At 42.4% G+C, this 22,857-nt stretch overlaps 7 non-coding genes across 7 annotated transcripts; all 7 read left to right on the top strand.

Annotated features, from left to right (window-relative positions):
- The first annotated feature begins 13,613 nt into the window (after positions 1 to 13,613).
- Positions 13,614 to 13,685, top strand: trnap-agg (transfer RNA proline (anticodon AGG)). Its single transcript has one exon. It is a non-coding gene; the product is annotated as a tRNA-Pro (tRNA).
- A 506-nt stretch (positions 13,686 to 14,191) lies between these two features.
- Positions 14,192 to 14,263, top strand: trnap-agg (transfer RNA proline (anticodon AGG)). Its single transcript has one exon. It is a non-coding gene; the product is annotated as a tRNA-Pro (tRNA).
- Positions 14,264 to 16,536: 2,273 nt separating this feature from the next.
- trnap-ugg (transfer RNA proline (anticodon UGG)) lies at positions 16,537 to 16,608 on the top strand. The gene has a single exon. It is a non-coding gene; the product is annotated as a tRNA-Pro (tRNA).
- A 1,129-nt stretch (positions 16,609 to 17,737) lies between these two features.
- On the top strand, positions 17,738 to 17,809 carry trnap-ugg (transfer RNA proline (anticodon UGG)). The gene has a single exon. It is a non-coding gene; the product is annotated as a tRNA-Pro (tRNA).
- Positions 17,810 to 18,315: 506 nt separating this feature from the next.
- Positions 18,316 to 18,387, top strand: trnap-ugg (transfer RNA proline (anticodon UGG)). The gene has a single exon. It is a non-coding gene; the product is annotated as a tRNA-Pro (tRNA).
- Positions 18,388 to 20,708: 2,321 nt separating this feature from the next.
- trnap-ugg (transfer RNA proline (anticodon UGG)) lies at positions 20,709 to 20,780 on the top strand. Its single transcript has one exon. It is a non-coding gene; the product is annotated as a tRNA-Pro (tRNA).
- A 1,099-nt stretch (positions 20,781 to 21,879) lies between these two features.
- On the top strand, positions 21,880 to 21,951 carry trnap-ugg (transfer RNA proline (anticodon UGG)). Its single transcript has one exon. It is a non-coding gene; the product is annotated as a tRNA-Pro (tRNA).
- The last annotated feature ends 906 nt before the right edge of the window (positions 21,952 to 22,857 follow it).

Below are 22,857 nucleotides of genomic sequence, written 5' to 3'. Positions count from 1 at the left end.
TTCATGAGTTTTCATCAAGCGTTGGTTTTTATAGGCTTTTGAAAAGATACTGCGGAAAAATAATAATCCTAACAATAACAATAGGGTTCCAGCAACTTCGTTGCTTGGCCCCCAACTTTTGAGGCTTCCAGGTGCTTGGAGTCGAGAAATGTATGGCTTCAGACTCATAAAAATATGAATCAGATGAAGACACATGTTGACAACAATTGTTGCTTAAAGGTTTTGGTAAGTAGAGTATTCAAGGTCAAGTTCCCCCTCTTGTGGTCTAATATTTTAAGGAACAAGCCATTTCAATCTCAATAAACCAACTACACTTATTTGATTGAAATGTATCAATTTAATTACATTAGTAGTACCATCAATACTTCTAATATCATAATATAGTAGTAAACAGTTTATTCTCTAAGTTTCATTTTGTGTACTTTAAAACACAATCTAACCATTTAAGTAGCTTTAGATTGCTGCTGCTCTCCATTTTTCCATTTACCTTCTCAAGCTTATTTAGTTGCATACCTGGTGTTTCATATAGTTATCACGTTGATTTCTGATGTATGCGTTATATATATTTACAGCTGGAAAAGCAAAGTATATCACTAAGGAGCAAATAGCTCCAATTAGTTTTTACTATTGCGCCTGACCGAGTATGTCCGTATGTCCGTATGTTGTCTTATGTTCAACTCTATAGAGCCAGCGATTAAATTATCCATTACAGAAATTATCCATTAGGACAAGGCACATCAGGAGGTCTGTGCAATAGGAACAGTCTGGACACCATTTTAAGTTCCGAACGGAATTAACGTCTTTACTATCTACATATTTATTTATTTATTTATACATTGTTGGTTTTTTTTTTTACATTTTGGCACAAATTATCCTCCATACTATCCATGACAAAATTAAAAATAAATACATGGAGAAAATAATAAATACATGAATTAATGTGGAAATAAATAGATGGATAAATAAACAGATTTTGAATTAAATACAATAATAAATAAATCTCCATGTATTTATTAGAACATGTATTTATTTATTTCAACATTTATTTATTATTTTCACTGCGAATTTGTTTTAAAGTTTAATTACAGTGAAAATAATCAATACATTAATACATAAATACATGTTCAAATGGACATTTTTTTATGTCAACACTACTACATTTATTCATTTATTTATGTAATGTGAAGCGATTCAAGTAATGAATAAACAATGTATTTGCTAAAATAAATTTTGCTTAAACTTTAAGGGGAACTGCACCACAATTTTATCTTAATTCTGTTATTTGTATAAATTGTTTTAAATATAGCAATGTCACAAATGTCTGAAGTGAAGATATATTTATTAATATGATTTTCTTAAGGAATAGGTGGCCATTTTCTCTCCACCAGACCCTCGGTAACAGTCTGTACTAGTATGTGTAAGACCTGTAGGCAATACAAAGTAAAAGCATAATAATAATGATGATATTATTTATAACTAGAATGCTAAAGTTCCATGAGAAACATTGTGGAAGTACAGTAAGCAGTATGTTTCAGTGTACATGTAATATATTAAGTACTATAGTACATCACAAGGTACTACAGTAAACTATAGTATACAACAGGGTAGTTCAATATTTGTCTAAGTACCGTAGGAGGCACTATAGTACATTACAAGATACTATAGTATATCACGTAACAAGAGTATACTATAGTATAACAGTGTACTATCGTATGTCACACATTATTCAGTATACCATAGTATAAAAGTTTAGTGTGGTATACAACAGTGTCCTACAGTATTTGTTGTACTACTGTAGTAAGTACTATAGTATAATTGTATTGTTTTATTGTCTATCTTAATTGTAGTTTTAATATTTAATTAACTATATTTTCTTGTAAAGAGCTTTGTGATACACTATGAAATTTCTATGGAATCCGAATGTGTTCAATTTCGTTGGATTTCATGAAATCCGAATGCATGAAATTGCATGATTTAATCAGGTGAATACAGATTAAATCGTGATGCAATTGCATGCTATATAAAGGGTGTTTAGGAGCGAGACTACATGGTGAAGTTTTGAGTTTTGAAAGAGAAAAGCAAGATCAAGAGTGTAAATATGTATAGGAATATTTAGTTATGGCAGCTTCTGCCATGCTGTACATTGGCAAAAAGAAGATGGCTTCACTCACATCTATGCAAGTGTACACTCAGCATTTGTTGCAGAAATTAATGAAAGCAATACTAGTTTCAGTACTGTACTTCGCAAAAACATATTTGCATATTTGTTCAAAACTTGTACTTTAATATTTTTGCGATATCTAACACTGATAGTCCTACATTGTTTCATGTGTGCATGTATTTAAACAAAACAAAAACAAACAAAAAACATCATTGTTCTCTTTTCTTTGCTAAAACTATTTTTGTTACATTGAATCAGGGGTATGCATACATCTGGAAGGCACACTATATGTAATGGTAAGTTACAACAACATAAATGACACAGTATATTTATATATATATATATATATATATATATATATATATAATCATCACAGTATAGTTCTTAAAAGATCATATATCAAGCAGATTTAAACAAATTAAAAATGTCTATTATAATGACTGGCTATTATACAGTACACACTAGAAGCACCGACATTTCAAACTACCTACAAGAGCCAAAACTATAGTATAATAATGATCAAATAAAAAACTTTATTTGCGTTTATGCAGCTAAAATGCTGTAGGCATATTTAATACATATATTTAGGAAAAGTCAGGAATTGGTATCCATAGTGTATTCAGGAACACATAGTAATTCAAATTAAATCAGTCAAACTGACCAGCCGTGCACTTCTAGAGTTAAATTATAAAGGCATATCATGCAAAAGATCACATCACGTGTACAGTATCAGCACACAATCTACAGGGTCACAAGCCGCTAATGGGAAACTAAACTTTGGATTCAAACTCGATTTGTAAGAAAATATTGAAGACAAGGAAAGGTTTTCTGTTTCATTTGCATGCAATGCTTTTCTTACAAGAGCAGTGTAGTTTACAGTATAATTTGTGAGCACCCATTTGCTGTAGCAATTATAATTTAGTTTGCTTATTATAATGATTTGGTGTTTTTTAAATATATATTCCTATATATATATATTTTACCATTAATGTTACAGCGTTGTTTTTATTTTAATAAGTGCCCGATTAATCAGCAATTGCCCATTGATTAACCGATCAAATATTTGAATGGACTGACAGCCTTAATATATATGTGTGTGTGTTATTGTAATGAAATGTATGGTTTGTATTATTATTAGCAACTGTACGCTATCCAAAACAGAGGTATGGAATATTTTGCTTTTGACAGCTTAAAAAGAAAAATATGTGAACAAAGACCAATCAAGGCTAACTTACCAGTATACAAAATAACATTTATAAATATAAATGTAAAACTTTTTGAAGAGCCGGTATTAATGTTTTGTATAAACTGTATAATGTTTTATATTAATGATTGAAAAACATGTCAACAGAGCCAATTGTATTAATTGTCAAGCAAGCAAATTTTAGCAAGGCTGTTCTGACACTCCCAGCATCTCCTTCAAGATTTCTGTGGCTAATCTGTGGCTGGAGAGGTCACCTCATCATTATTGATCAACAGTTGCTTTGAGAACTATGAGACCAGACCTCTGCCAGTAGATCAAAGGAAGCCATCTTGATATGTTTATTCATTTATTTACAGTAGTTTACAATTAAGATTAAACATAAATTAGTACATTTTGTGCACCCCCAATTCCTAATATGAGGGGCAAAGCTAACGAACTGAGCTTCCGTCCCTCAGTCCCAACAGCTTTCATATGATATTATTTTAATATAGTGATACAACATTTTGTGACATTCCTGTTTTGGATGCCCTATTTTTCAAGTTTGATTGTAATACATGAGTGTTATTAAAGTTTTAACTTAGAGTTACAGACTACATTTGCTGGGCACATCTAAAGACTAGCAAAAATTTATATTTGGATTTCGTTTTGTGAAAATTACTTCACGCTGGGGAATGATTTATTGCAGGATTTACATATGGTAAGAACAGTATAATTATTAATACTATGTATGTGTAACAACGGAGATAAAGTGCTCAGTTTAATTTATTTAAAAATGTGTTATGCTAATTTAGGTAAGGTAGCTGGGGTTTATTAGGGTGTGTGCAGGGGTTTTAGAGTTGGTGACCACGTGTGCGGAGCAACACCTGGAACTGTGTGAACTTCTTCTGGGCAAGAGGCGCTTAGTTTTTTCTTAGTTTTTTTAGTTTTTTTCTTCAATAAATCTAGCAGCAAGTAAGCAAACGATTTGTGGGCTACTTGTTTTCCCCCGCTGAAAATACTACATTGGCATCAGAAATGAGGATGGACACTTACGGCTCCTGGCCAGCAGACAGGGGAGGAGGGGGCGCAGGCCAGAGACTCCAGCTCTTCAGGCAGCCAAGCGTGAGCGGCAGAAAAACCGGCAGTGTGTACAGTGTCGGTCTGCTGTGTATCGCTGTTTCAATAATTAAATTATTATTATTATTTATCTCTTGGCAGACACCCTTATCCTTACAAAACAAAATAATAAATAATAATTCATAATAACCAATAAAATGCCCCCCCAATGCTACAGTATGTAAGTTACTATAAGTACATGTAAGTTATTGTTAACAGTAGTAAGCTACTAGTAGTAGTTTTTGAAAATAATCGAAACGTTAAACGATTTGAAAAAGGTGTTTAAGGAAAATAAGCTAAGGCTATTAGATAAGGATAATATAGGGAATTAATTGGCTGGTATGTATACTATGTTTCTACCAAAGTTGTAACAGGAGTTGGAATTTTGGGGGTAGAAGAAAAGCTGTAAAAATCCTCAGATTAAACTTAATGGATAATTATTTACTGAATATTGGCATATATCATTTGTTTGTACATTTTCTTATCTTGAAAATTATCAAAAAGAAATATAACAAACATTAGAATTAGAGTTACCCTGTGTTAGACTTGTGTCCTTAATTAGAGATAATTAGAGTTGCCTTGTGATAGACTGGTGTTGCTGCAGGGTTGGGCTTCGGAACACTTTAATTTTGTTAAAAAGTAAACAAAATTGGAAACATATATATACACACACATTTAATTGCATGTAATTAACTTAATTAAAAAAAAGTAAATTAAAAACTAAAACAGTAAAATACGTGTATACAAAAAAACAAATCAGTCTGTTACTATTTTTATATTATACATACTTATTTAAAATAACACATCATCCAATAGGCTTCTGGTTTGGAGCCAAACAATAGCACTAAATGCTACTCCTCATTGCTAATTGCAATAGATTGATTGCATTTTTTTTTTACTTTGGATAGTTATGTCTGCTACTACAGGGAGAAGCTGTTCGATCTCCTCCACAGTCTTCAATCCCATCTGCCGTAGAAGGTCCTCCACTGGGGCAAGCAATTGCTCCCCTTTCTCTGTGAACAGTAGGAAACCTTCTTCGGTGTCACAGAACCTCAGGATGGTTTTCTGTTTCTTTTCTGTTTTTTATGTTGACTCCTGAATGAGAATTAATTAGATGCTTTTCTGGTTTTACCCAATTTATCCTGATTTCTAAAGGAATTAACGGAATGTAAAAAAGATTTGGAGAGGTTGAGCTTGAGGTGGTGTGAGTGCATCCAGGCAGAGATAGCAGACAAGCAGGAAGAGATGCAAGAGGGGATGAGAATGTCGGAGGAGGGAAAAGACAGGAAGATCTGGGCATCATCTGTGTAAAAATGGTAAGAGAAACCATGGGATGCAATGAGGGGGCCCAGGGAGTGAGTGTAGAGAGAGGACAAGAGGGGACCCAGAATGGAGCCTTGGGTTACACCTGTGAGGAGAGGTTGGGGCGTGGATGAGGAACCTCGCCATGTCACTTGGTAGGTCCCGTCGCTGAGGTAGGAGTAGAACCAGGTGAGAGCAGTTCAGAGATTCCAAGGTCAGCGAGGCAGGAGAGGAGGATGGAGTGATCGACAGTGTCAAATTCTGCAGAGAGATTGAGGAGGATGAGGACTGAGGAGAAGAAGGCCACCCAAGCACAGCTGAGGGAGTCAGTGACTGTAATTACATAAAATCCATTACCAGTAAAAACATGGAATATGCATACCTTACAAAGGTTACAGATTTTATTTTTATCATTCTTGCCTCACAGAATTACAGACCAGTTGCAGCAGTGAAGTTGAAACTCAAGAACCTTCTTGTTTGTTTAGATTTGCACTCTTCTCACAGAACTGGTAACTGAAGTGCCCATAGGAAACCCACACAGAGGTAGATCATGTGAACTCCACACAGACAAGCCCCCAAGCCAGGACTCAAACCCCAGACCCCTGTACCGGTGAGGCAGCAGTGCTAACCACCATGCCACCACACTGCCAGGTCAATCAAGGTGTGGATGGAGGACCACCAGATCAAGACCCTGTTATGGCCAGCCCAATCTCCAGACCTGAACCCCATTGAAAACCTCTGGAATGTGATGGATGGAAGATGGATGGTCACAAGCCATCAATCAAAGCCGAGTTGCTTGAATTTGTGCGCCAGGAGTGGCATAAAGTCACCCAACAGCGATGTGAAAGACTGGTGGAGAGCATGCCAAGACGCATGAATGCTTTGATTGAAAATCACCAAATATTAATTTCTGAACACTTTGTAAGTTAAAACATTAGTATTATGTTGTTTAAAAATTAATATGAACTTATTTTCTTTGCATTATTTGAGGTCTGACAACACTGCATCTTTTTTGTAATTTTGTCCAGTTGTAAATTTCTGCAAATAAATGCTCTAAATGACAATATTTTTATTTGGAATTTGGGAAAAATGTTTTCAGCAGTTTATAGAATAAAACAAAAATGTTCATTTTACCAAAACATATACCTATAAATAGTAAAACCAGAGAAACTGATAATTGTGCACTGGTCTCTTAATTTTTTCCAGAGCTGTATACACCTTTATATGTGCTGCCATATCAAACATTTAACACTAAAGCATGTTGTGAATAAATGTTATGCTTTGGAATTTTAATATTGACATGAATAGACAATCCATGCAAGTAAACTCAAACACACAATAACAAGTGGTATTGTCACTGTTGTATCCCACACATCCCGCAATTCACAAGCTCCCCTGCAGAGGTCAGCATCACCGGAATTCTAAACCCTCACATTCCCCAGCAATCAGCCACTTAACATTCCTCGGCACCATGTGCACTTGTTCTATCATCCTCGAACTCCCATTGGACCAGCACCCTCCTTCACCGTCCTCTGCTCCTCTCTGCTACACATATAAACCCCTCTGTGACTTTAATTCACTGCTAAGTCTTGTATCCTTTTGTTATTGATTGTTTACAACCTCCACGTGTTCCTCCACCAATTCCCGTATTCTCCCTACCAGCCTGTTTGCCTGATCATTGACCCCCTGCTTGTCTTATCGACCAGGACTTGTGGATTTCCCTGGACATTACGGTTTGCCGGCATTGACCACAGCCTGTTTCTGACCACCTCTCACTCCGCACCTGGGTTCCCCGCCATGGCAGTCCTTCGTTACAGGTATACAGTCCGGTCCATAAATATTTGGACAGACCCAATTGTCAATTTGGCTCTGTACACCATCACAATGGATTGGAAAGGAAACAATCAAGATGTGCTTTAAGTGTAGACTTTCATCTTTAATTGGAGGGTAGTTACATCCAAATCGGGTGAATGGTGTAGGAATTAAACCAATTTTTATGTGGTCCCCCCAATTTTAGGGGCTCAAAAGTATTTGGACAAACTAACATAATCATTAATTAAATTGTGAGTTTCAATACTTGGTTGTGATGCGGGACAGTGGCCTGTCCGAATGCCAAATATATTTGCACCATTGTTGCAGTAAGATTGTGTAACCCATGTATGAATTTAAGCTTTGTGTATTGCTCCGCAGAGGACAGGTGCAGTAGTTCTGTGTAGCTGATTTTTAGAAAAACATTTTCATCCAAGGCTATAGAGAAAACAGAAGACAAAGGAGAAGTCTGTGATCAAGTTTGGGGTACATCATTGACGTCATCCAGTTGCCCAGCAACCAAAGGGAGTCATCTTGTATATGATAGCATGTTCTTTAGAAAAACCTTAGATGTGTCTTGCTGACTGACCATCTCCAGAGCACTTAGTTGTAGCTGAATAAACTATTTTGGTATTATTTCAGTTAAATCGGGTCCTGAGTATTCCTTGTCCGCCTGTTTATTGAGGGAGTAAAATTTCTCCCTATCAGTTGCAAATCCTTTGCAGTCAATGACTGCCTGAAGTCTGGAACCCATAGACATCACCAGATGCTGGGTTTCTTCCCTGGTGATGCTATGCCAGGCCTGCACTACAGCTGTCTTTAGATCCTGCTTGTTCTTGGGGTGTTTTGCCTTAGATATCAAAACAAACCAATCAGAGAGCAAAAACATTAGGTGTGGCCAAATCCACTAATAAGAACGTACTGGTGAGCGCAGGAACACCAAAAGGCCAGGAACACCACGGAAAACAACTGTGGTGGATGACAGAATTTTTTCCCTGGTGAGGAAAACCCCTTCACAACAGTTGGCTAGATCAAGAATACCCTCCAGGAGGTAGGCGTATCTGTGTCAATGTCAACAATCAAGAGAACACTTCACCAGAGTACATCTTGTGGTAAACCCTCTGTATTTAAACAGGAAATGGGAAGACCATATTAGAGTTTGGCAAAAAACATCTAAAGAACCCTGTACAGTTCTGGAACAACATCTTATGTACAGATGAGACAAAGATCAACTTGTACCAGAATGATGGGAAGAGAAGAGTATGGAGAAGGGAAGGAACTGCTCATGATCTGAAGCATACCACCTCATCTGTGAAACATGGTGAAGGTAGTGTTATGGTAAGGGCATGTATGGCTGTCAAGAGAACTGGTTGACTTTTGACAAAAGCAGCAGGATGAATTCTGAAATGTTTAGGGCTATGTTATCTGCTCAGATTCAGCCAAATGATTCAAAACTCATTTAACAGCACTTCACAGTGCAGATCAACAATAATGCGAAAGCAGGTAGAGGAAAGCAACCCCAAGAAGACTACCGTCACCAGCCACGAAACCAGACGGCTTCATGCCCTAGGGCTCGTTCAGGAGTTGAACACAGGACCTCTCGCACACTAAGTGAGAATCATACTCCTAGACCAACGGGCCAACTGAACAAGTGGCTTCACAAAGTTCTCCTCCTCAACAACACACTACATGTCGTCCTCCTCCTCCTCCTCCTCCTCCTCAACAACCACAACAAACTTGCATAATACACATTTGTTTTATAGAAAAACACACAGATGACAGTCTGATTTCCCTTCAGCTGCACAGGCAACAGCATCTGAGGTCAAAAGCCCTCTTGTGCAGAGGAGCCCAAAAGCTGGCTTTTGACAGAGAGCACACTGTTCAGTGACCACTTAATAAGTAGGACTAATCATTTCTTATTTTTTACAGAATAGGACACAGAAATAACTTATGATTACTTATTTGTTATCTACATTTTACTTTTCATAGTATTTCCAAACGTTTTTTATCGATGTATGAACAAACACAACCATTGAGACACACACTATTAGAGATTTTTCGTTTTATTTTCTTTATGAATGTAATGCAAAACAATATAGAGTAACAGTGACAAAAAGTGCCAGGGGTTTATGACAATACAGAAAGCACATTATAGAAAAGACCTGAAAAACACACAAGCACTACATCAGAGATACCACGCATTAAGTCCCTTCCCTGCGCTGTAGGCTCCATAGCGCTGCATCACTGCTGCCTCTCGCTAATCTCAAGATGGAGCTGGGGGTAGGTGTTCCATGGCCAGGCTGTCGTTCCCTCTGCCAAGTGTGTACAGGCCAAGATACCTCCATTACTTCAATCACTACATCTTCCGCTGACTTCTATAGGGGGCTGCGTGAACTACTGAAGTAATGCTGTAGAGATAAGTGTCCTTAAACTGGGAAATGGAAATAAAGATTAAGTAAGCATCACTCATTGAAGAAATGCATCACAGTGTCTCTGTCAGCCTGTACAGCAGCGCATGTTTGCTGTAGCCAACATTTATTCAGTGCCAAATTTCCTTGCACAAAGCCATAGCAGATTCTCAAGCCCTCCCATGTTGTTGATTATCTTGTATCCATGTATTAAGAATAATGGTAATGCTTTATTTTAAGTGTCCATTATAAACAATCTATTAACATGTTATGTTATTATTATATGATTAATTTTACAAATTATAAATATATTAGACATTTTTAAACTTTTTTGCTATAATATGTTTTAAGGTATTTAATAACATATTTAATAAAGGGTATAATAACATGACATTTGCACATCGATATCAATCTATTATCATTAACTGCCATGCCAGTTAATTGCTGCTATTATCCATCCATTTTTGAAACCAGTTATCCTGGCGAAGGTCGCCGAGCACTGATCCCGGCAGGCAAAGGGCACAAGGCAGGAATACACCCAGGACGGGACCCCAGTCCATCGCTGGGCAACACACACACACACACACACACACGCAGACACACCCACATACAGGGCAATTTAGAGAAGCCAATTAACCTAACCCACATGTCTTTGGACGGTGGGAGGAAACCCACGTGGACACGGGGAGAACATGCAAACTACATAGTATAGCAAAAATGTTTAAATAAAAATGTCTAATATATTTATAATTTGTAATAATCATATAACAATAACATAATCAATAATTTGTTAATAGATTGTTTATAATGGACACTTGTTACCATAATAACTAATGTATGTTATCTATCTGTATGTAATGCTGTTGTCCTATAAGTCCTTACATTTGTAAACAGGGATTTTTGAAATAACCATTACTTATTTTGTGAAAAAACAGGGAAACAGAAATAAGGAATGAGTAACTATTACTTATTTCTTCATACTACTAGAATCAGAATTCACAGAAAAAGTAATAAACAAGAAAGATAAAAATAAATAACCATTACTTATTTAAAAAAAAAAAAAACAGGAACCAGAAATAAATAAGTAAACTTTACTTATTTTGCAGAAAAAAATAAAACAGTTTATTATTAATATATTGAGGAAACAATGAAAAAAATAACCATTACTTATTTTTTGAAAAATAAGGAATCTATTTCATAGAGGTTCTGAAATCAGCATACTTCTCATGGCAGGAAAGGAAACTGGAAGCCTTTTGACACATTTCTTGACTTTGATTGAAGATTTTCCAGTATTTTAATCAGACCTCCTGCCAGAATATATTCTGCAGTGGGTTTCAGAATGGGCTGCCAAAACTGCGTAATCTCCTCCACCAACCTTTCCTGGTTTTCCTTTGTTTGGTAAAACTGCATTTATGGAAGATACCCTTACAAAAATAAAATATTTAAAAATATATATTATTCTGAAATATGAAATGTATTTTAATGTATTAATATGTTTTATAAATGTGCATACCATTTTATAATATATGGTGAAAATATTCTTTTAAATATCAATTGCACTGTCACTTGATACAGAAATATGGTCAAATACACTATATTATACAATACAAATATTGCTTAATATAACTTAAGTATATTCAGAATTATATGTAAACTTGTTTTTAATATATCTATAATTATATGCAAATATACTGTAACATCTACACATGTATTTTATACTAAATATATAAAAATGCATACATATATGTCCCCTTATAATATACATTTAGTATACTGCTAAATACACAACAATCTCATATTGCATGTATTGTATACTGTGAATATATTAGACTGCAAAAATGTTGCATTCTAAATATACTGGTAGAATATATTTGGATAAACTTCCAAACACATGTATACATGAAGTGTAACTTAAAACATTGGGATACTTCAATACTTTAATAGATTTCACTTGGTACTCACTTGGTGTTTGACCCCCTTTTGCCTTCAGAACTGCCTTAATTCTACGTGGCATTGATTCAACAAGGTGCTGAAAGCATTCTTTAGAAATGTTGGCCCATATTGATAGGATAGCATCTTGCAATTGATGGAGATTTGTGGGATGCACATCCAGGGCACGAAGCTCCCGTTCCACCACATCCCAAAGATGCTCTATTGGGTTGAGATCTGGTGACTGTGGGGGCCAGTTTAGTACAGTGAACTCATTGTCATGTTCAAGAAACCAATTTGAAATGATTCGACCTTTGTGACATGGTGCATTATCCTGCTGGAAGTAGCCATCAGAGGATGGGTACATGGTGGTCATAAAGGGATGGACATGGTCAGAAACAATGCTCAGGTAGGCCGTGGCATTTAAACGATGCCCAATTGGCACTAAGGGGCATAAAGTGTGCCAAGAAAACATCCCCCACACCATTACACCACCACCACCAGCCTGCACAGTGGTAACAAGGCATGATGGATCCATGTTCTCATTCTGTTTAGGGCATGTATTACAGATTCATTCAAAAAGGTCTCACTTTAGATTTGAGGAAACACTATTTACTTGTATCAGCGGTCATTCATTTGTCATTAATAGTTCTTCCAATTTCCGACCTTTTAGTTCCAGAGTCCAATGTTTTGGTACCAGCTAAAAAACAAAAAAAACAAATGTACATTAATTGGACAAATATGAAATATATAGTTACATGTAAAATATGGCCCAATATACAACGCTACAATTATTACAATTTACTTGCACTGTAATTACACGGTAACAAGAGTGAATTGACCAAGTAGTTTGTGTATAGTTAATTCAATTATTAAATACTAGTATGGATGATGTATGATTACAGAACGAGCTTACATACACTAAACAAGTAGTATGGCTTATTTACATGTAGTGTGTGTTTTTAACTTTACATATTCATGTAAAATGCTGCCAACCTTTGTGATGTTACCGATGACCTTAAACTCACCCCTTCTTAAAGTGTAACCACATGTGGTGATCAGGTGAGGGTCTGCCTCAAGCAGTTATGTGCTTGCCCAGGAGAACATGCAATATTGCCTATTAGCTTGGCTCGTTGGTCTAGGGGTATGATTCTTGCTGAGGGTGTGAGAGGCCCTGGGTTCAACTCCAGGACGAGCCCGCTTGGCCCCGCTTTGCATTCTCTGAAGCATTCGTTTGTTCTCTCTCGATGCTTGGCTTCTGGGCTCCTCTGCACCAGGGAGGTCTTTCAACCTCACATACTGTTGGCTGTGTAGCTGATGGGAAATCAGACTGTCATCTGTGTGTTTTGTTTTCTTTAAAGAAAATGTGTATTTTACAAGTTCGTTGTTGTTGTTGAGGAGGAGGAGGACATGTAGTGTGTTGTTGAGGAGGAGGAGGACGAAATGTGGTTTGCCGGCTTGTTATGGAGACCTTTGCTGAACGTGTACTCCTGAGCTGCACCAAAGGAGAGGCATTCTTTTCAGTTGTTTGCGGGCCTGCTGAACCATGCTCTCAGTGCTGTCTCACTGGGGATACGGTTACCGTTCTGGAAAGACACTTCAGCGCTACAGTCCATGCTATCAGTCAGTGAGCGTAGGTCTCCCGGTCTGCCCCAAAGCAGTTACGCGCTTGCCCAGCAGAAACTGCGACACCCTCCGTTAACTTGGCTCGTTGGTCTAGGGGTATGATTCTCGCTTAGGGTGCGAGAGGTCCCGGGTTCAACTCCCGGACGAGCCCGCTTGGCCCCGCTTTGCATTCTCTGAAGCATTCGTTTGTTCTCTCTCGATGCTTGGCTTCTGGGCTCCTCTGCACCAGGGAGGTCTTTCAACCTCAGATACTGTTGGCTGTGTAGCTGATGGGAAATCAGACTGTCATCTGTGTGTTTTGTTTTCTTTAAAGAAAATGTGTATTTTACAAGTTCGTTGTTGTTGTTGAGGAGGAGGAGGACATGTAGTGTGTTGTTGAGGAGGAGGAGGACGAAATGTGGTTTGCCGGCTTGTTATGGAGACCTTTGCTGAACGTGTACTCCTGAGCTGCACCAAAGGAGAGGCATTCTTTTCAGTTGTTTGCGGGCCTGCTGAACCATGCTCTCAGTGCTGTCTCACTGGGGATACGGTTACCGTTCTGGAAAGACACTTCAGCGCTACAGTCCATGCTATCAGTCAGTGAGCGTAGGTCTCCCGGTCTGCCCCAAAGCAGTTACGCGCTTGCCCAGCAGAAACTGCAACACCCTCCGTTAACTTGGCTCGTTGGTCTAGGGGTATGATTCTCGCTTAGGGTGCGAGAGGTCCCGGGTTCAACTCCCGGACGAGCCCGCTTGGCCCCGCTTTGCATTCTCTGAAGCATTCGTTTGTTCTCTCTCGATGCTTGGCTTCTGGGCTCCTCTGCACCAGGGAGGTCTTTCAACCTCAGATACTGTTGGCTGTGTAGCTGATGGGAAATCAGACTGTTATCTGTGTGTTTTGTTTTCTTTAAAGAAAATGTGTATTTTACAAGTTCGTTGTTGTTGAGGAGGAGGACATGTAGTGTGTTGTTGAGGAGGAGGAGGACGAAATGTGGTTTGCCGGCTTGTTATGGAGACCTTTGCTGAACGTGTACTCCTGAGCTGCACCAAAGGAGAGGCATTCTTTTCAGTTGTTTGCGGGCCTGCTGAACCATGCTCTCAGTGCTGTCTCACTGGGGATACGGTTACCGTTCTGGAAAGACACTTCAGCGCTACAGTCCATGCTATCAGTCAGTGAGCGTAGGTCTCCCGGTCTGCCCCAAAGCAGTTACGCGCTTGCCCAGCAGAAACTGCGACACCCTCCGTTAACTTGGCTCGTTGGTCTAGGGGTATGATTCTCGTTTAGGGTGCGAGAGGTCCCGGGTTCAGCTCCCGGACGAGCCCGCTTGGCCCCGCTTTGCATTCTCTGAAGCATTCGTTTGTTCTCTCTCGATGCTTGGCTTCTGGGCTCCTCTGCACCAGGGAGGTCTTTCAACCTCAGATACTGTTGGCTGTGTAGCTGATGGGAAATCAGACTGTCATCTGTGTGTTTTGTTTTCTTTAAAGAAAATGTGTATTTTACAAGTTCGTTGTTGTTGTTGAGGAGGAGGAGGACATGTAGTGTGTTGTTGAGGAGGAGGAGGACGAAATGTGGTTTGCCGGCTTGTTATGGAGACCTTTGCTGAACGTGTACTCCTGAGCTGCACCAAAGGAGAGGCATTCTTTTCAGTTGTTTGCGGGCCTGCTGAACCATGCTCTCAGTGCTGTCTCACTGGGGATGGCGTTACCATTCTGGAAAGACACGTCAGCGCTACAGTCCATGCTATCAGTCAGTGAGCGTAGGTCTCCCGGTCTGCCCCAAAGCAGTTACGCGCTTGCCCAGCAGAAACTGCAACACCCTCCGTTAACTAGGCTCGTTGGTCTAGGGGTATGATTCTTGCTGAGGGTGTGAGAGGCCCTGGGTTCAACTCCAGGACGAGCCCACTTGGCCCCACTTTGCAGTCACCGAAGTGTTTGTTCGTTTGCTCTTGAAGGCTGGCTTCTGGGCTCCTCTGCACAAGGGAGGGCTATCGACCTCAGATACTGTTGCCCGTATAGCTGATGGGAAATCAGGCTGTCATCTGTGTGTTTTGTTTTCTTTAAAGAGAATGTGTTTTTTACAAGTTCGTTGTTGTTGTTGTTGTTGTTGTTGTTGAGGAGGAGGTGGAGGACATGTAGTGTGTTGTTGAGGAGGAGGAGGACGAAATGTGGTTTGCCGGCTTGTTATGGAGACCTTTGCTGAACGTGTACTCCTGAGCTGCACCAAAGGAGAGGCATTCTTTTCAGTTGTTTGCGGGCCTGCTGAACCATGCTCTCAGTGCTGTCTCACTGGGGATGGCGTTACCATTCTGGAAAGACACGTCAGCGCTACAGTCCATGCTATCAGTCAGTGAGCGTAGGTCTCCCGGTCTGCCCCAAAGCAGTTACGCGCTTGCCCAGCAGAAACTGCGACACCCTCCGTTAACTAGGCTCGTTGGTCTAGGGTTATGATTCTTGCTGAGGGTGTGAGAGGCCCTGGGTTCAACTCCAGGACGAGCCCACTTGGCCCCTCTTTGCAGTCACCGAAGTGTTTGTTCGTTTGCTCTTGAAGGCTGGCTTCTGGGCTCCTCTGCACAAGGGAGGGCTATCGACCTCAGATACTGTTGCCTGTAAAGCTGATGGGAAATCAGACTGTCATCTGTGTGTTTTGTTTTCTTTAAAGAAAATGTGTTTTTTACAAGTTCGTTGTTGTTGTTGTTGTTGTTGTTGTTGTTGAGGAGGAGGAGGAGGACATGTAGTGTGTTGTTGAGGAGGAGGAGGACGAAATGTGGTTTGCCGGCTTGTTATGTAGACCTTTGCTGAACGTGTACTCCTGAGCTGCACCAAAGGAGAGGCATTCTTTTCAGTTGTTTGCGGGCCTGCTGAACAATGCTCTCAGTGCTGTCTCACTGGGGATGGCGTTACCATTCTGGAAAGACACGTCAGCGCTACAGTCCATGCTATCAGTCAGTGAGCGTAGGTCTCCCGGTCTGCCCCAAAGCAGTTATGCGCTTGCCCAGCAGAAACTGCGACACTGTCAGATAACTTGGCTCGTTGGTCTAGGGGTATGATTCTCGCTTTGGGTGCGAGAGGTCCCGGGATCAACTCCCAGACGAGCCTGCTTGGCCCTGCTTTGCATTCTCTGAAGCATTCGTTTGTTCTCTCTTGATGCTTGGCTTCTGGGCTCCTCTGCACCAGGGAGGTCTTTCAACCTCAGATACTGTTGGCTGTGTAGCTGATGGGAAATCAGACTGTCATCTGTGTGTTTTGTTTTCTTTAAAGAAAATGTGTATTTTACAAGTTCGTTGTTGTTGTTGAGGAGGAGGAGGACATGTAGTGTGTTGTTGAGGAGGAGGAGGACGAAATGTGGTTTGCCGGCTTGTTATGGAGACCTTTGCTGAACGTGTACTCCTGAGCTGCACCAAAGGAGAGGCATTCTTTTCAGTTGTTTGCGGGCCTGCTGAACCATGCTCTCAGTGCTGTCTCACTGGGGATACGGTTACCGTTCTGGAAAGACACGTCAGCGCTACAGTCCATGCTATCAGTCAGTGAGCGTAGGTCTCCCGGTCTGCCCCAAAGCAGTTACGCGCTTGCCCAGCAGAAACTGCGACACCCTCCGTTAACTTGGCTCGTTGGTCTAGGGGTATGATTCTTGCTGAGGGTGTGAGAGGCCCTGGGTTCAACTCCAGGACGAGCCCACTTGGCCCTACTTTGCAGTCACCGAAGTGTTTGTTCGTTTGCTCTTGAAGGCTGGCTTCTGGGCTCCTCTGCACAAGGGAGGGCTATCGACCTCAGATACTGTTGCCCGTATAGCTGATGGGAAATCGGGCTGTCATCTGTGTGTTTTGTTTTCTTTAAAGAAAATGTGTTTTTTACAAGTTCGTTGTTGTTGTTGTTGTTGTTGTTGTTGTTGTTGTTGTTGTTGTTGTTGTTGTTGAGGAGGAGGAGGAGGACATGTAGTGTGTTGTTGAGGAGGAGGAGGACGAAATGTGGTTTGCCGGCTTGTTATGGAGACCTTTGCTGAACGTGTACTCCTGAGCTGCACCAAAGGAGAGGCATTCTTTTCAGTTGTTTGCGGGCCTGCTGAACAATGCTCTCAGTGCTGTCTCACTGGGGATGGCGTTACCATTCTGGAAAGACACGTCAGCGCTACAGTCCATGCTATCAGTCAGTGAGCGTAGGTCTCCCGGTCTGCCCCAAAGCAGTTATGCGCTTGCCCAGCAGAAACTGCGACACTGTCAGATAACTTGGCTCGTTGGTCTAGGGGTATGATTCTCGCTTTGGGTGCGAGAGGTCCCGGGATCAACTCCCAGACGAGCCTGCTTGGCCCTGCTTTGCATTCTCTGAAGCATTCGTTTGTTCTCTCTTGATGCTTGGCTTCTGGGCTCCTCTGCACCAGGGAGGTCTTTCAACCTCAGATACTGTTGGCTGTGTAGCTGATGGGAAATCAGACTGTCATCTGTGTGTTTTGTTTTCTTTAAAGAAAATGTGTATTTTACAAGTTCGTTGTTGTTGTTGAGGAGGAGGAGGACATGTAGTGTGTTGTTGAGGAGGAGGAGGACGAAATGTGGTTTGCCGGCTTGTTATGGAGACCTTTGCTGAACGTGTACTCCTGAGCTGCACCAAAGGAGAGGCATTCTTTTCAGTTGTTTGCGGGCCTGCTGAACAATGCTCTCAGTGCTGTCTCACTGGGGATGGCGTTACCATTCTGGAAAGACACGTCAGCGCTACAGTCCATGCTATCAGTCAGTGAGCGTAGGTCTCCCGGTCTGCCCCAAAGCAGTTATGCGCTTGCCCAGCAGAAACTGCGACACTGTCAGATAACTTGGCTCGTTGGTCTAGGGGTATGATTCTCGCTTTGGGTGCGAGAGGTCCCGGGATCAACTCCCAGACGAGCCTGCTTGGCCCTGCTTTGCATTCTCTGAAGCATTCGTTTGTTCTCTCTTGATGCTTGGCTTCTGGGCTCCTCTGCACCAGGGAGGTCTTTCAACCTCAGATACTGTTGGCTGTGTAGCTGATGGGAAATCAGATTGTCATCTGTGTGTTTTGTTTTCTTTAAAGAAAATGTGTATTTTACAAGTTCGTTGTTGTTGTTGAGGAGGAGGAGGACATGTAGTGTGTTGTTGAGGAGGAGGAGGACGAAATGTGGTTTGCCGGCTTGTTATGGAGACCTTTGCTGAACGTGTACTCCTGAGCTGCACCAAAGGAGAGGCATTCTTTTCAGTTGTTTGCGGGCCTGCTGAACCATGCTCTCAGTGCTGTCTCACTGGGGATACGGTTACCGTTCTGGAAAGACACGTCAGCGCTACAGTCCATGCTATCAGTCAGTGAGCGTAGGTCTCCCGGTCTGCCCCAAAGCAGTTACGCGCTTGCCCAGCAGAAACTGCGACACCCTCCGTTAACTTGGCTCGTTGGTCTAGGGGTATGATTCTTGCTGAGGGTGTGAGAGGCCCTGGGTTCAACTCCAGGACGAGCCCACTTGGCCCTACTTTGCAGTCACCGAAGTGTTTGTTCGTTTGCTCTTGAAGGCTGGCTTCTGGGCTCCTCTGCACAAGGGAGGGCTATCGACCTCAGATACTGTTGCCCGTATAGCTGATGGGAAATCGGGCTGTCATCTGTGTGTTTTGTTTTCTTTAAAGAAAATGTGTTTTTTACAAGTTCGTTGTTGTTGTTGTTGTTGTTGTTGTTGTTGTTGTTGTTGTTGTTGTTGTTGTTGTTGTTGTTGTTGTTGTTGAGGAGGAGGAGGAGGACATGTAGTGTGTTGTTGAGGAGGAGGAGGACGAAATGTGGTTTGCCGGCTTGTTATGGAGACCTTTGCTGAACGTGTACTCCTGAGCTGCACCAAAGGAGAGGCATTCTTTTCAGTTGTTTGCGGGCCTGCTGAACAATGCTCTCAGTGCTGTCTCACTGGGGATGGCGTTACCATTCTGGAAAGACACGTCAGCGCTACAGTCCATGCTATCAGTCAGTGAGCGTAGGTCTCCCGGTCTGCCCCAAAGCAGTTATGCGCTTGCCCAGCAGAAACTGCGACACTGTCAGATAACTTGGCTCGTTGGTCTAGGGGTATGGTTCTCGCTTTGGGTGCGAGAGGTCCCGGGATCAACTCCCAGACGAGCCTGCTTGGCCCTGCTTTGCATTCTCTGAAGCATTCGTTTGTTCTCTCTTGATGCTTGGCTTCTGGGCTCCTCTGCACCAGGGAGGTCTTTCAACCTCAGATACTGTTGGCTGTGTAGCTGATGGGAAATCAGATTGTCATCTGTGTGTTTTGTTTTCTTTAAAGAAAATGTGTATTTTACAAGTTCGTTGTTGTTGTTGAGGAGGAGGAGGACATGTAGTGTGTTGTTGAGGAGGAGGAGGACGAAATGTGGTTTGCCGGCTTGTTATGGAGACCTTTGCTGAACGTGTACTCCTGAGCTGCACCAAAGGAGAGGCATTCTTTTCAGTTGTTTGCGGGCCTGCTGAACCATGCTCTCAGTGCTGTCTCACTGGGGATACGGTTACCGTTCTGGAAAGACACGTCAGCGCTACAGTCCATGCTATCAGTCAGTGAGCGTAGGTCTCCCGGTCTGCCCCAAAGCAGTTACGCGCTTGCCCAGCAGAAACTGCGACACCCTCCGTTAACTTGGCTCGTTGGTCTAGGGGTATGATTCTTGCTGAGGGTGTGAGAGGCCCTGGGTTCAACTCCAGGACGAGCCCACTTGGCCCTACTTTGCAGTCACCGAAGTGTTTGTTCGTTTGCTCTTGAAGGCTGGCTTCTGGGCTCCTCTGCACAAGGGAGGGCTATCGACCTCAGATACTGTTGCCCGTATAGCTGATGGGAAATCGGGCTGTCATCTGTGTGTTTTGTTTTCTTTAAAGAAAATGTGTTTTTTACAAGTTCGTTGTTGTTGTTGTTGTTGTTGTTGTTGAGGAGGAGGAGGAGGACATGTAGTGTGTTGTTGAGGAGGAGGAGGACGAAATGTGGTTTGCCGGCTTGTTATGGAGACCTTTGCTGAACGTGTACTCCTGAGCTGCACCAAAGGAGAGGCATTCTTTTCAGTTGTTTGCGGGCCTGCTGAACAATGCTCTCAGTGCTGTCTCACTGGGGATGGCGTTACCATTCTGGAAAGACACGTCAGCGCTACAGTCCATGCTATCAGTCAGTGAGCGTAGGTCTCCCGGTCTGCCCCAAAGCAGTTATGCGCTTGCCCAGCAGAAACTGCGACACTGTCAGATAACTTGGCTCGTTGGTCTAGGGGTATGATTCTCGCTTTGGGTGCGAGAGGTCCCGGGATCAACTCCCAGACGAGCCTGCTTGGCCCTGCTTTGCATTCTCTGAAGCATTCGTTTGTTCTCTCTTGATGCTTGGCTTCTGGGCTCCTCTGCACCAGGGAGGTCTTTCAACCTCAGATACTGTTGGCTGTGTAGCTGATGGGAAATCAGACTGTCATCTGTGTGTTTTGTTTTCTTTAAAGAAAATGTGTATTTTACAAGTTCGTTGTTGTTGTTGAGGAGGAGGAGGACATGTAGTGTGTTGTTGAGGAGGAGGAGGACGAAATGTGGTTTGCCGGCTTGTTATGGAGACCTTTGCTGAACGTGTACTCCTGAGCTGCACCAAAGGAGAGGCATTCTTTTCAGTTGTTTGCGGGCCTGCTGAACCATGCTCTCAGTGCTGTCTCACTGGGGATACGGTTACCGTTCTGGAAAGACACGTCAGCGCTACAGTCCATGCTATCAGTCAGTGAGCGTAGGTCTCCCGGTCTGCCCCAAAGCAGTTACGCGCTTGCCCAGCAGAAACTGCGACACCCTCCGTTAACTTGGCTCGTTGGTCTAGGGGTATGATTCTTGCTGAGGGTGTGAGAGGCCCTGGGTTCAACTCCAGGACGAGCCCACTTGGCCCTACTTTGCAGTCACCGAAGTGTTTGTTCGTTTGCTCTTGAAGGCTGGCTTCTGGGCTCCTCTGCACAAGGGAGGGCTATCGACCTCAGATACTGTTGCCCGTATAGCTGATGGGAAATCGGGCTGTCATCTGTGTGTTTTGTTTTCTTTAAAGAAAATGTGTTTTTTACAAGTTCGTTGTTGTTGTTGTTGTTGTTGTTGAGGAGGAGGAGGAGGACATGTAGTGTGTTGTTGAGGAGGAGGAGGACGAAATGTGGTTTGCCGGCTTGTTATGGAGACCTTTGCTGAACGTGTACTCCTGAGCTGCACCAAAGGAGAGGCATTCTTTTCAGTTGTTTGCGGGCCTGCTGAACAATGCTCTCAGTGCTGTCTCACTGGGGATGGCGTTACCATTCTGGAAAGACACGTCAGCGCTACAGTCCATGCTATCAGTCAGTGAGCGTAGGTCTCCCGGTCTGCCCCAAAGCAGTTATGCGCTTGCCCAGCAGAAACTGCGACACTGTCAGATAACTTGGCTCGTTGGTCTAGGGGTATGATTCTCGCTTTGGGTGCGAGAGGTCCCGGGATCAACTCCCAGACGAGCCTGCTTGGCCCTGCTTTGCATTCTCTGAAGCATTCGTTTGTTCTCTCTTGATGCTTGGCTTCTGGGCTCCTCTGCACCAGGGAGGTCTTTCAACCTCAGATACTGTTGGCTGTGTAGCTGATGGGAAATCAGACTGTCATCTGTGTGTTTTGTTTTCTTTAAAGAAAATGTGTATTTTACAAGTTCGTTGTTGTTGTTGAGGAGGAGGAGGACATGTAGTGTGTTGTTGAGGAGGAGGAGGACGAAATGTGGTTTGCCGGCTTGTTATGGAGACCTTTGCTGAACGTGTACTCCTGAGCTGCACCAAAGGAGAGGCATTCTTTTCAGTTGTTTGCGGGCCTGCTGAACCATGCTCTCAGTGCTGTCTCACTGGGGATACGGTTACCGTTCTGGAAAGACACGTCAGCGCTACAGTCCATGCTATCAGTCAGTGAGCGTAGGTCTCCCGGTCTGCCCCAAAGCAGTTACGCGCTTGCCCAGCAGAAACTGCGACACCCTCCGTTAACTTGGCTCGTTGGTCTAGGGGTATGATTCTTGCTGAGGGTGTGAGAGGCCCTGGGTTCAACTCCAGGACGAGCCCACTTGGCCCTACTTTGCAGTCACCGAAGTGTTTGTTCGTTTGCTCTTGAAGGCTGGCTTCTGGGCTCCTCTGCACAAGGGAGGGCTATCGACCTCAGATACTGTTGCCCGTATAGCTGATGGGAAATCGGGCTGTCATCTGTGTGTTTTGTTTTCTTTAAAGAAAATGTGTTTTTTACAAGTTCGTTGTTGTTGTTGTTGTTGTTGTTGAGGAGGAGGTGGAGGACATGTAGTGTGTTGTTGAGGAGGAGGAGGACGAAATGTGGTTTGCCGGCTTGTTATGGAGACCTTTGCTGAACGTGTACTCCTGAGCTGCACCAAAGGAGAGG

The sequence above is a fragment of the Amia ocellicauda genome, chromosome 2, assembly GCF_036373705.1.
Source record: "Amia ocellicauda isolate fAmiCal2 chromosome 2, fAmiCal2.hap1, whole genome shotgun sequence".
Lineage (NCBI taxonomy): Eukaryota > Metazoa > Chordata > Actinopteri > Amiiformes > Amiidae > Amia > Amia ocellicauda.
This window is presented reverse-complemented; position numbering and strand designations above follow the sequence as displayed.